This window comes from Mauremys reevesii, linkage group 6 (assembly GCF_016161935.1).
Source record: "Mauremys reevesii isolate NIE-2019 linkage group 6, ASM1616193v1, whole genome shotgun sequence".
In the NCBI taxonomy this organism is placed as follows: Eukaryota; Metazoa; Chordata; order Testudines; family Geoemydidae; genus Mauremys; species Mauremys reevesii.
In genome coordinates, this window is record NC_052628.1 from 111,435,575 (window position 1) to 111,449,724 (window position 14,150).

A 14,150-nucleotide genomic window follows, 5' to 3' on the forward strand; every position below is an offset into this window, starting at 1 on the left:
GTTATATTTCATTTTGGGAACTAATTCATGACTTTTGCCTATCACTTAATATTTATCTTTTGTAGTCAATCAATTTGTTTAACTGTTTATCTTTACCAGTGAGTTTGTATGAAGTGTGTGGCAAATCTGCTCAGGTTTTGAAAAGGCTGGTGTATATCCACTTTCCACTGATGCAGTGGTGAACCAATTAATAAATTTAGCAGTGCAAGACAGTATATTCCTGTGGTACAGTGCTGGTAGCTGGTAGGAATTTGGCTCTGGTGCCTTTCTCTGTGTGATTCATGAGTGCTTCTGGGAGCATTCATGCAATCTAGCTGGGCGTGGGGTCTCCACATGCTGTTGTGCTGAGTGATCACAGCACCTGGAGGGATTGCTGCTTGTCACTAGCAAGGCATTGTGAGAGACAGCCTAGGCTGGAGTGTTCAGAGGGGCACAGTGGTCCCACAGTCCCAGGCTGCACCCCAGGGAATCTGTCACAAGGTAAAACTTGGGGGTACGCAAGACAAATCAGACTCCTGAAGGAGTACAGTAGCCTGAAAAGGTTCAGAACCACTGACACAGTATCTAGAGAGATGACGCATATAGAGAAGATTGATAACATCTCACGTCTCCTCACACTCATGAGACTCAAATCCTCACTCTCACACACATGCACGGTGTGCTTGTGTGTTGGTGGGCAGACAGCTGCTGTATTTTTCAACAGCTTTGATCTGTTATTGCTTAAACTGTTGAAGTGGGAACACTGCAGCATCTTTAGCTGGACACAGGCTTTTAATATTAGATATCCCAGGGTATCATGACAGTAATGTAAATCTTTAGGCCCACATACAAAAACCCAGCAGATTAAATTATTTTTCTGGCAACTGGCAAATCCATTTAAAAAAAAAAAAGGGCCAGGCTGGTCAAATACCAGCCAGGTTGTAACCCTACCCCCAAAACAACTGTCCGCAATTCGATCAAGAGTTGGCTGATCAACATTCAGCACCACCAGTCTGGCACGAAGGAGAAAGAGTAGAGAAACAGGATTTTATTTTTAGCTGAAAATAAAGACAAAGGTCCTTACTTGAGGTATCTTTCTAGGGATTTAGGTCTCCATCAGGTGAAAAAGAAATACAATGCTGCTCAAATATTTCTAATTCACCTGCCGAAAATTAGAGGGGGATAAATAAGTTTAAGCAGCACATTGGAGAGACTTAGCACTCTCCACCATCCTTCATTGCATATGCTCCCATGAGTGCATCTTTGTGTGACAGAAGCACCCAGCAAATGTCTGGCTTTACGAACCTGACAAGTAAGTTTAGTTCACATTACTCGCTCTGCTGTAAGTTGGACCTGAGTTTTTGTTTCCCCTAGAATTGAAGTAGCTTGTTGTGATACAGTGGAATGAAATACTGACTCAATGAGACTAAAGCACACTTAAATAGCATCGCTAACATATAGGTTTTCAGAAACAGTAATAATAAAATAGACTATCTTCTACCTACTATTCCTCTTCCAGAAGAGGTCAGTAACTTATGCTTTATAGGATACCAAAAACAGAACAAAAATACCAAACCAAATGAAAACACACACAGATATGTGCCTTGCCATTAGTACAAAGCTTTTACTGTTGGCAAAGAGGGTGGGGAAAGAAGAGTGAATTGCTTCTTTATCCCTGTGGATTGTATATCATCACTGAAGCCTTCACCCCCACCCCTTGCATCTTCCCCACTTAATTCAACTTCTTTTGTTTTATATTCAGCCCTCTATAGTCCGTACAAAGACTTTTTTAAACTAAGTTGTAAATTTGTCTCTGGTTTAGTTACATTAAGTGTCAGAGTTCTTTTATGATGGTGAACGCATGAGAAGCATCTGTTTCTACCTATGCTGATAGTCTCAGAATGACACCAATTTCTACCCACTCTTCCTTTCTTACGGTCCTAACATTTCTAGTAATATGAGACTGGCCTTTATGCCAGGCTATTCAATTCCCTCACATAGATAATTTCACAATGAACCTCCTGGGAGATTGATTAATAAAACCAAATTCAAATCAACTGAAATCTTCCACCCTGATTCCTGCTGGGTCCCAAGCATTGGTGAAGAGATCTTAGGCCATGGGGTAGGCAACCTATGGTACGCGTGCCGAAGGCGGCACGCAAGCTGATTTTCAGTAGCACTCACACTGCTCAGGTCCTGGCCACCGGTCCGGGGGACTCTGCATTTTAATTTAATTTTAAATGAAGTTTCTTAAGAATTTTAAAAACCTTATTTACTTTACATACAACAATAGTTTAGTTATATATTATAGACTTATAGAAAGAGATCTTCTAAAAACGTTAAAATGTATTACCGACACGCGAAACCTTAAATTAAAGTAAATAAGTGAAGACTCGGCACACTGCTTCTGAAAGGTTGCCGACCCCTGTCTTAGGCCCTATCTTCATTACCACTTATGTCAGCAAAATTTATGTCACCCAGAGTTGTGAATATTCTACCCCTGAGTAACAAATTATGACAGCATACATGGTACTGTGCACAGCACTATGTCATCAGGAGAACTTCTCCCCCTGACATAGCTACCACCGCTCCTTGAGGGTGGTTTAATTATGCCAATGGTAGAGAGCTCTCTCCCGTCAGCACAGAGCAGCTAGAGGAGAGATTTTACAGCACTGTAGGTGCATCAGTACAGCTGTGGTGCTGTAAGCATTATAATGTAGATATAACCTAAGTCCTGCTCCCTGCAGACTTGCATTCCATACCCCCATCTCTGAGCTCTGGAGAGTGATCGTTTTCAGAAACTGAACTGGGCCTCTCCAGAACTGGAAGCAAGAGCCTCCACAGCTTGAGCTAAAGGAATAGGTCTGGTAGCTGGCACTGAGAGGGATGTATAACACACACTGAACAGTGGACTACATTCACACTGTCTCATCATTTACACCTGCCAGAGTGACAGTGAAGTAGATACAACATGTGACAATCAAAATGGTAGCATTTTACATCCATTTTGTGGAAGTGACTATTTAAGGTGCAAGACAGTGGGGACCAAAAAAAAAAAAAATCCGACCCATTGTCTTCTGCTGAGATTTAGACCAGTGAGGGACTATGAAATTTGCTCCCTCTCAGAGCATGCCAGAACCCGAGTTTCCTGGCTTTTAGAACACAGAAAAGCCTTATCTGTTGATCAAGTATGTAAAGCTATGGATCACTACAGAGAGATTAAGAGAAGGGACCACCAGATAATCTAGTCTGATTTCCTGCATACCACAGGCCACCAACATGACCCAGCATCTGCTCACTAAAACCAACAACTGAAATTAGGTGAAATTACTAAAGCCCACCAGAAACTAAACTCTTGTGTGCCACATACAGAGAATAGGTTAGACCAAGAAGTATCAAACCTTGAGGCCCCTGCAATAGCCAGGAGTTGATTAAATGAGAAACTCAAATAATCCTGATAAATCATCCACACTCCAGGTTGCGGAGGGGAAGTGGAAAAAGTCATGGACAATTACAAAATTCCTTCCCAACCCCATATATGGCGGTCAGTCAGACCTGAGTATGGGAGTAAGAGCCAGCCAGCAAAGCAGGTCAAAGAAAGAATTTTCAGTGCCACCACAGAGCGCTGGCCCACCCAGTCCAGTGCCCCATCTCCAGCCATGGCCATCTCTGATGCTTCAGAGGAGGGAGACCCCAAAACTACCCAGAATACATTGAGAGGGCAGAAGGAATTCCTTCCTAGCTGCTGGATGTGACTAACTGAAGCCCTGAAACACGAGCCTTTAGGAACATAAAATATAACCCAGAAGGAACCTCCAAGGCTGCTGAAATCTGTCCCTCCCTCCCTGTAATCACAAGCAAGCCTGTCATGCAATCCTACTCATAAATTTGTTCAGCCCTTTCTTCAAACTAATTAAGCCTATTGTAAATCTGTTTCAGAACCACACTCCTCCAATGGTTAGAAACCTTCTAACTTCCAGCCTGAATTTGTTCATGGCCAGTTTATACTCATTTGACCTTGCAAACATTGTCCTCTATGTTAAATAGAGGACCTTGTCACCCTTCCTGGTGTTTACCCACCCTGATGTATTTATAGAGAACAATCATATCCCTGCTCAGTCTTCTTTTCACTAGGTTAAACAAGTCAAGCTATTCCAATCTCTTCTCATAAAATAGAATCATAGAATATTAGGGTTGGAAGAGACCTCAGGAGGTCATCTAGTCCAACCCCCCTCTCAAAGCAGGACCAACCCCAACTAAATCATCCCAGCCAGGATTTTGTCAAGCTGGGCCTTAAAAACCTCTAAGGATGGAGATAGTCCCTCCTGTGATGTTGCACCCCATAGTGCTTTATGGAAATATGTTTATGAATGTATATATGACAAAACTGGAATATGTTTTATGCTACATATGCCATGTAACACATCTCTGCAAAGGTTATGATCTAATGAATATATTCATCCTATTTGCATGCATGTATCATTTTTGTATTCGAAGTTATGAATATTGGCTCTGTATTTGTTTGATTTTCAGTAGCCTTTGTAAGACATTTGGTCAGCTTCTTAAGGAAGGAATTTGCAAGATAAGTGCCCAATCAAAAATACTTAATGGACAATGGGACCTTGGAAGACTCCAATCCATGTAGCATGTGAGCAATGGCTGCCACCTGTAACGTTCTGAGTCATGCATGGACATGTGACATGGGGCGGCTCTAGGAATTTGGCCGCCCCAAGCACGGCGGCATGCCGCAGGGGGTGCGCTGCCGGTCGCCGGTCCCGCGGCTCCGGGGGACCTCTTGCAGACGTGCCTGCGGAGGGTGCGCTGGTCCCACGGCTCCGGTGGAGCATCCGCAGGCACGCCTGCGGGAGGTCCACCCGAGCTGCGGGACCACCGAACCCTCCGCAATCATGCCTGCGGTAGGTCCGCTGGTCCCGCGGCTCCGGTGGACCTCCCGCAGGCATGACTGTGGAAGGTCAGCCAGAGCCACCTGCTGCCCTGCTGGCAAAATGCCGCCCCAAGTGCGCGCTTGGCGCGCTGGGGTCTGGAGCCGGCCTTGCATGTGACTTGCCCATGTGACTCCAAAATGCCATCTTGCAGCTGGATTCTGCATAGGGTCTCGACCCACAAGAGAAAGTCTATTTAAGCCCCTAGGGAGACCCCTCCATTTTGTCTTCAGCTGGCTTAGGAGATATCCTTTGGGGGTGGAGAGGCTACCTGAAAGAAACTGTAATGAAGGACAGTAACCACAAGGGTGTGAGTGATTGCTGAACCCAGACTAGAGCCAGCTGTAAAAGAAGCTTACTGGAACATCTCTGAGGTGAGATTTCATCTGTAATCATTTTCTTACTGTATTAGGTTTAGACTTGTGTGATTTTATTTTATTTTGCTTGGTAATTCACTTTGCTCTGTCTGATATTACTTGGAACCATTGAAATCCCACTTTTGTATTTAATAAAATCACTTTTTACTTATTAGTTAACCCGGAGTCTGTATTAATACGGGGGTTGGGGGGGCAAACAGCTGTGCATCTCTCTCTATCAGTGTTATAGAGGGCGATCAATTTATGAGTAAAACAGATTTATTTGGGGTTTGGACCCCATATGGAGCTGGGCATCTGAGTGCTGAAGACAGGAGCACTTCTTAAGCTGTTTTCAGTTTAGCCTGCAGCTTTTGAGGCACGTGGTTCAGACCTGGGGCTGTGGCTGTAGCAGGAAAGTGTGTCTGGCACAACCAGGCAGGGTTCCAAAGTCCCAAGCTGTGAGGGAAAACGGGCTCAGAGGTAGTCTCAGCACTTCAGTTGGCAGTCCCAAGGGGGTTTCTGTGACTCCCATCACACCTCCATTCCCCTGATCATCTTTGTCACTCTTCTCTGCATTTGTTCCAATCTTAATTAACCTTTCTTGCACACAGGTGACCAGAATTGTACACAGTATTCAAAATAAAGTTTTACCAGTGTTTTTTACAATAGCATTAATACATCCCTATTTCTACCAGAAACGCCTCATTGAATATATCATAGGATGTCATTTGCCTTTTTCATAGCTGCATCATATTTGTGGCTCATACTCATCCAGTTGTCCAGTGATCAACCCATAGACACAGGGCACTCACCTCCTCTGTTGCTTACAACTGATGATCCCCCAGCTTGTAGCAGAAATTATAGTAATTAGACCTTAGGTGCATGACCTTGCCCTTTGTACTATTGAATTTTATCCCATTTCTGTCACTCAGGTCTTCAAGGTCATCCAGATCTTCCTGTATAATATCTGGATCCTCCTCTGTATTGACGCTGCCTCCCAACTTTGGATCATCAGCACATTTCATTAGCACTCTCCAACTGTGTGTGTCAAGGGCATTCATAGAAATACTGAATAAGATTGGTTCTAAAACCATTTCTTGAGGAATTCCCCTAGTAACCTCCCTCTAGTCCAACACTTCACCTTTCAGCACAACCTGTTGCCTTCTCCCATTTCACCAATTCCCTCTCCACCTTAGGAATTTTTTTTTTACTAATTGCCATCTTCTCTAATTTAACTAGTCATTTCCCATCTAGTACCATGCCAAATGCTTTACTCAAATCCAATTATATTAGATCTACTGCATTTCCTTTATCTTAACAAAAATCAGTTGTTTTCTCACAGAAGGAAATCAGGTTAGTCTGGTATGATCTACCTTTGGTAAACCCATTTTGCATTACATCCCCTTTTCCATTTACCTCCACAAACTGAACTATTCTGTACCTCAAAATTTGTTCTAAAGCCTTGCACAGCACTGAAATCAAACTATGAGGTCTGTAATTGCCTGGATCACTTTTTCCCACCCTTTTATAAATATAGGTATGATGTTATTTATTCTCCAGTCAAACACCACCAAATAGCAAGGATTTATAATAAATCTATCTATCAGACAAGGAATTTCCTGTGCCAATTCTTTCCATTCCATTCTGGGATGGAAATTAGCTGGTCTCCCCGATTTGAGTGCTAATATTTAATTTTTTCTTCCACCTCAGATGTGGAAATTTCCATATCTATACACGCATTCCCATCAGCCATCCTGCCTTCATGCCCACATCCCATACTGTCATCCTTATTGAAAACCAAGGCAAATGTATTCATTTAGTTTTTGGGACATACCTAGAATTACATTTAATCTCTTCCCCATCCACACTGCATTGTTTATTTCCTATAACCAGCTCTTCTAGGATGTCCTTACTGCTTACCAAAACCAAGTGTAAAATTCCCTCACCTGTTATTGGTTCAGTGATGCGTTGATGAAGAAAACATATCTATCATATCCAGGAGTAACTGGACTCTACCAGATTTAGTAGCATTTATTTTCAATCTATAGCTGGGGTGGTTCAAGTCTTCCATTATAAAAAAATTCCCAACAGTATTTCTCTTTCTAATATTATTAGAGAAATCTCTATCCATATCCATGGGAAGTTTTCACGGTACTATGATAACTGGGGTAGAGGATGTTTCAACTAGAGGGATGGGGGGCATGGTTCAAGGTTCACATCACACTCTCAGTCAGTACCTGTCCCAAGCTAGGGAAACAAATGATCCAACAAGTGGACCAAATTTGCTGATAAATCCTGTTTATGTGCCACCAGAGGCATGTTGTACATACGATAAGAAAATGACCATGGGGATGCTTTTTCTCTCTGTATTGTGGACAGAGCAACATAAGGTGATGCTTTATTTTTAATTCATGTCACATGCCCAGATGCTATGGGACAATATTTTTATAACATATTCCTAAAAATCATTAAGAAAAAAAAATGTACATTTTTCAGAAAAGCAGTCCATTGTAGACTATACCTTAGGGTGTACATATTTAGTCTGAATGTGTTGTGCATCCTCTCCCTCTTCCCACTTCTTGAGGTATTTTCAATTATTCACACTAAAATACAATTTTCTATCAGAAAGATTTTTATACCTATAGCACAGTGGAAGTATTCAGGGAACTATGACTACCCATTAGAGTATGTCCTGAGGATTATACCAGCATATTACACAGTCACAAACTTGAATACTAATGTCATTTAACCTTTGGCAATATTAGTCTAGAGAGGAATCTTAACACTTTACATGAAGGATGGTACACTGACTTTTAGAAGCGATGGACTGTGATATCAATTTTGGAGTAAATGGTGTAGGTGAGGCTACAGTACAGAGTCAAAAGCTGTAACCCAGTCTATGTACTGTAGCAATGATCCTCATATGCTTTCAGACTGTGAACTATATCCAACAAGGAATTCTCTCCCACATCATCATTATATGACTTCAATGGGAGCTTTGCTTTCTTTAGGAATGGACCCAAAATATGTTACCCTGAAGAATTTCACCAAATTTTCACAAAAGAAAACTCTTAAGAGCTTTGATTTTTAAGTTTGAGCTGAGACCAGAGTGCGACACAGAGGCCATTAGTCCTTCACTTCTCAGTTAGCAATTATTTTCAGGCCTGACATAATCACTACATCTAACACACTTTTGTCACAATCTGTATTGTATACAAACTGGTAACGTGCTGGCCCCGAAAATCATTGTGTGGTGCATGTACAGGATGTGCACAAAGTTATAAATCTGTGCTAGAATTAAGTCTTAACATGTGTTTGGCAAGCAATGGAGAAAACCAGTCTGCCTTAGCCAAAGCAATGTGTATTTGCATGTCTGACTAGTCTGGTCATCAGGCAGAGATAACAGAAATAAAATTTACACATAGGTAAACAGTTATCAAGCAGGGGAGAAGACAGCATGGAATCTATACCCCAGCTGGCATGTAGAAGCCAAGTGTCTGGGCATACATTTCAAAGAATATATTTCTAAAAGATTTACTGAACTATAAAAAGAAGGGAGAACCCCATAGCTGTCCATCACTTTGGGATTCAAGAGGCTGGAGCTCTTGAACTAACAGAGTGTTGGGTCCTTCAACAAAGGGGGTTGGCATCTGTGAACTAAGTTTAGGTAAGAAACTTAGGCAAAAATTGTAACTTGCTGAAATGAAGTTTTAGTCGTGGAAGTGTATTTTTACTTTTGTTTGCTTGTAACCATTTTTATCTTTGTTCCTTATACTTAGTATCACTTGAAACCTCTCTTTTTGATTGAATAAACTTGCTTTACCTTTTATCTAAGACAGCTGAGTGCTTTGGTTGAACTGAAGTGATTGTTAACACCAGTCAAGATAACGAGCTGCTGTTTCTGTTTCTTTAAAGGAGTAGCAAATTTAACTTCTATCAGTGTTCCAGGAGAGGGCTGGATGCTGCAGGGAGACAGTTTGGAGAATTACAGGACTGAGGGGCTGCTCTGCAAACAAAAAATGGTGGTTAAAGCCAGAGTGTTACTCTTCTATGCTGGCTGTTGATGTCCGAGCTATGGGTCATAACAACACAGATTTTAAGGCACACGGACGGAATTGCAGGTCAGGCAGTGACACGATCATTCACTGGCCTGGATTCAACCCAAAAATGTCACACATGGAAGCAAAGGGGGAAAAAAAAAAAGATGGCTGAAGCCTGAAACTAATCCTGGAATATAAATCACAGTTCTCTCTCACACACAAACGCCAACAGAAAGAAGCAAGATAAATATTGCTTAGGTTGAATTATATCCTCTTCTGCTCCCCAGTGGAAGGAAAGGAAGGGCCAGAGCTGGAACGTGGCCTCTGCCTCACAAAACAGTGCAGTGGATGACATCTTTGCTCAGTGCTACAGCTGAGCTGGGGCCACAGAGTTGGCAGCTAGAGGCCACAGCAGAAAAATAGGAGCAGAGCAACAACTTTTCTAAGGCTTCCCTGCTCCCCTTTCTTTCTTGTCCAAAGGATTCCTTTCCACTCCCAGGGCCCTATCCGAGCTGCAGGAGGTAATTGACAATTTGACCCCACCATCACCAGCAGACAGACTGACATTCAGTGAACTCTCTCCGTTCCAGGGCATTACTGAGTGGGGCCAGTGAGAGAGGAGGAATGCCTCCTTTGCCCTGCAAAGATACATGATGTCACTTCCACTGGCCCCATATCTCCACTAATTTGAAAACCCCACACTGGAGTGCCCACCCACTAGTGGAGATTGGTGAGGTACTAATTGATTGGTAAATTGATATGCACTACATTTTTGCCACTTTTGACACAAAATCTCTCATTATATAAACACAGAACAAACTGCATAGGGATCATTAATACACAATTACACACACAGCGCAAGTGTAGAAAAATCTTCCCATGCCTTTCCATTCCATTCTATGGTAGTAATGTCATGCTTTCAGACCTTAAATGCACTACAAACTAAATTCACACAGGCTTTGGAGTCCTTATCTAGCTAAACATAAGCTCCAAACTAAGTGAAATCAAATCAGAGCATGTGATCCTAAAAACTATTATACAACATTGTCTTTGCTATTTTCTTCATATTAGTTCCATCTTGTTGCTAAACAGTACACGAGAGAATTTTTTTTTTTGAAAATATTTAAGAAGAGAAGAAAAGAAGGAGAGTTGGTGGGAACCATCTGTATTTATCCCAAGGAGACCTGAGTCTTCTAGAAAGGGAAAAGAGCAGGAGTTGTGACAGTCACTGTTCCAGTGCCCATTGAAGTCAATGGAAATCTTGCAAATGAGTAAAATGAGCCCCACAGGCCTCACCATGGAGTTTTAACTTGGATACTATGGTGATGGGATTGTCTAGATAATCCCAAGATACATTTTATTCAGCTACAGCTGCACAGTAATTTAAGCTAATTTTTTTAGGACTGAGAAAGTCCCTTTGTTTCACTGTAATAATGTTTTGTAAGAACTGTCTATTTTAATGTTACAATGTTTGTTTCTGGTGGATCTCCTCCTTTTCCCCCCAGACTTACAAAACAAACAAAAACACCACCACCACCAGTTAATTTTGTTTTGGCCATCATTACTATTTGTTTCTGTTATATCCTTGGGGGTAACAGTTTTAGGAAGAAATCACTGGAGACACAGAGAGCTGTAAACCTTGAAACAGCCATTTATTGCCTCACCAGAACTAACCAACAGCCAGCCAAAAACTGGCTGGGCCATCCCCTAATAATCTAACTCAGTTGCCATAGCAACACAAGATTTTATTACCACGACAACCAAATACACAACATATTCCTCCACCTTAATAAGAATGTCCCTTAAGTAAAACAAACACTAAACTAGAGAAGGAGGGTAGACTGCCTCCATTCCTGGCTAAACCCCGGGGATTATTTTGCCCCGTAACCATGTGTTCACCCTAGCTAACGATCCAGCCAACGAGGAGACCTTCTGTCTCTAGGTGGATTATGGCTGACTTCTGGTGTTGTTGCACCCGAAAGTGTCTTGGGCGCAGGCCTGACAATGGGCTCAGGGTTCATAGGGTGAATGGGTGAGTATGGGGTATCAGCTCATGCCGGGCAGAGAGGTACCTCTTCGGCTAGCAGTAATGGAGGGGAAAAGTCAGGAACAGGTGACTCTTGATTCGGTGTCTCGCTGGAGGTGGTGAAGTCAGGCAACTCAACTGAAAATGTGTCCTAAGGACTGGTATGACCTGACAGCAGCTGATCTACATGTCACCGCCAGGTGAGATCCTCTGCAGTCCGGACAGTGTAGGAAACAGGTCCCATTTGAGCGATGACAGTGGCAGGGACCCATTTAGCTCCAGAAGTATAATTCCGAGCCAAAACCGGCTGTCCCGGGCTAAAGGTTCAGTTTTTTGCTCTGGGTGCATGCCTGATGACTTGATCTTGCTGCTGACATTGCACAATTTGTCAGGGTTCAGAAGGTTTCAGCAGATCAAAGCAAGTGCACAACTGTCATCCCATCATTAGAAAGGCCGGAGATGCCTTGGTTGTAGCATGAGGTGTGTTTCTGTAGGATAGTAAGAAGGTGTACAGATGCTTTTGAATGGATAATTGTCCCCTTGCCGATTTCAAAGCTTGTTTGATTGTCTGCACAAATCTTTCAGCTAATCCATTGATGGATGGATGATATGGTGCTGCAGTGATGTGGTGTACCCATTTGCCTTCATAAACTTTTGAAACTCCCGAGAGACGAACTGCGGTCCGTTGTCACTCACAAATTGTTCTGGCAGAATGAAACGACTAAAGAGTCCTCGTAGTTTTTGGATAGTACTCTCTGCAGTAGTGGACTGCATTATAGAGACTTCTGGCCATTTAGAATGGGCATCTACAGCTACCAAGAACATGCTTCCTTCAAGGGGGACAGCAAAGTCAACGTGAATACATTGCCACGGGTTTTCAGACCAGTCCCATGGATGTAGGGGTGCCCACTGAGGTGCATTCCTCACACCTTGACATGACATACAAGCTCTTGCTTTCTCTTCAATAGCACTGTCCAATCCAGGCCACCAAAAATAGCTTCGTGCAATTTTCTTCATGCACACTATTCCACAGTGACCGGAATGGAGCTGTTCTAACATCTGTGATCTCAGTGGTGGTGGGATAATAACATGTCTCCCCTACAACAAACAACCAGATTGGATTGATAACTCCATCCTCCTGGACATGTAGGTAACAAGGTCAGGTGAGACCAGAGAGGTTCGTTGAGCTGTTCCATGCATCACCAGGTCCATAACTTGGGACAATATTGGGTCAACTTGAATTGCCTTATTTACCTGAGTAGCAGTGATGGGTGTATTCTCTACCTGTTCAAAGTAAAAGATTTCCTTCTGGGTAATATCTCGATGGTTGACTGGTAAAGGTAGCCTTGAGACACCAACCGCATTGCCGTGCAGAGTGGATTTCCGATATTTGATTTCATATGTGTGTGCGGAAAGCAACAATGCCCACCGTTGCATATGACTAGCGGCTAATGGGCCTGTGTGGGGTCCAAAAATTGAAGTTGGGGTCGATGGTCTGTGAGAAGAGTAAACTTCCATCTGAACAGGTACTGATGAAACTTCCAAATTCTGAAAACGATTCCCAATGCCTCAAGTTCGATTTGGGCATAGTTAGTTTCTGCTTTGCTTAGAGTGTGTGAAGCAAAAGCAATAGGTCTCTCTTCTCCCGAAGGCATAATGTGTGACACGACTGCGCCCACTCCATAAGGGGACACATCACAGGCCAACTGTAGGGGTAAGGATGGATCAAAGTGCGTCAAAACTTCAGAATTTAGCAATGCATCCTTAGCTTTGTTAAATGCAACATCACAGGCTTCAGTCCACTTCCAGGCCTTGTTCTGCCCAAGGAGTTCGAGAAGTGGTTTTAGCAGTGTGGCTAACTGTCAGATGAACTTTCCATAATAGTTCAAGAAATGAGCGAAGCTGGCTAACATTTCAAGGAGGGGGAGCCTCCACAATAGCCTTAACTTTGGCAGGGGCCTTATGAAGACCTGTAGCATCAATGATGTGTCCCATATATTCAACAGAGGGCTGGAAGAATTCACACTTGTCTTTGAGGACTCGCAGTCCATACTCTTCCAGTCTTTGTAGGGTAGCCTCTAAATTCTTTAGGTGATCCTCCTCATTCCTTCCAGTGACCAGGATGTCGTCCAGATAGCACTGGACTCCTGGCAAGCCACGCGAGTTCTGGTCCATAGCCCTCTGGAACAGGGCGGGAGCAGATGTTATTCCAAAGGGTGGGCGACAGTATCGAAAAAGCCCCTTATGCGTCACAATAGTCAACAGCTCTTGGGACTTTTCATCAATGTGCATCTGTAAATACGCTTGACTCAGATCAATCTTACTGAACTTTTGGCCCCCAGCCAGGCCTGTGAAAAGGTCATTGATGCAGGGAAGCGGGTATTGCTCTGCACACAACACTGGGTTGACAGTGACTTTAAAATCACCGCAAATCTGGAGGGAGCCATCTTTCTTCACTATTGGAATAGGAGTGGCCCATGGGCTATGGGTAACTGGTATTAGGACTCTATTTGTGACCAGACGCTCCAGATCTGCTTCAACCTTCGGCCTGATGGCATATGGCACAGTTCTGGCTTTCAGATATTTTGGTTGACTGTCAGGTTTAATGTTCAATGTCACAGTGATTCCCTCCATACCTCCCAGATCCTCTCCAAAAACAGCAGCATGTTTCCTTAGTATAATGGTCAGACCGGTTTCTTCTTTAGTCACTCAGTGCACTTCCGCCCAATTCAGCTGGATCTTCCTAAGCCAAGACCTACCCATTAAGGCTGGGTAATTACCTCTCACATCAAACAATGGCAATTTA

The 14,150-nt window shown here is 43.0% G+C and overlaps 1 long non-coding RNA gene across 2 annotated transcripts in view; it reads right to left on the reverse strand.

The window, feature by feature from the left end:
* Positions 1-14,150, reverse strand: part of LOC120407472 — a 123,681-nt gene that overhangs the window by 73,753 nt on the left and 35,778 nt on the right. The window contains exon 1 of one of the 2 annotated variants that reach the window (XR_005600010.1): positions 9,102-9,224. The exons of the other annotated variant lie outside the window; for it this stretch is intronic. This is a non-coding gene — a long non-coding RNA (uncharacterized LOC120407472). Of the gene's footprint in view, positions 1-9,101; positions 9,225-14,150 lie in introns of those variants that run through there. 2 annotated transcript variants of the gene reach the window in all.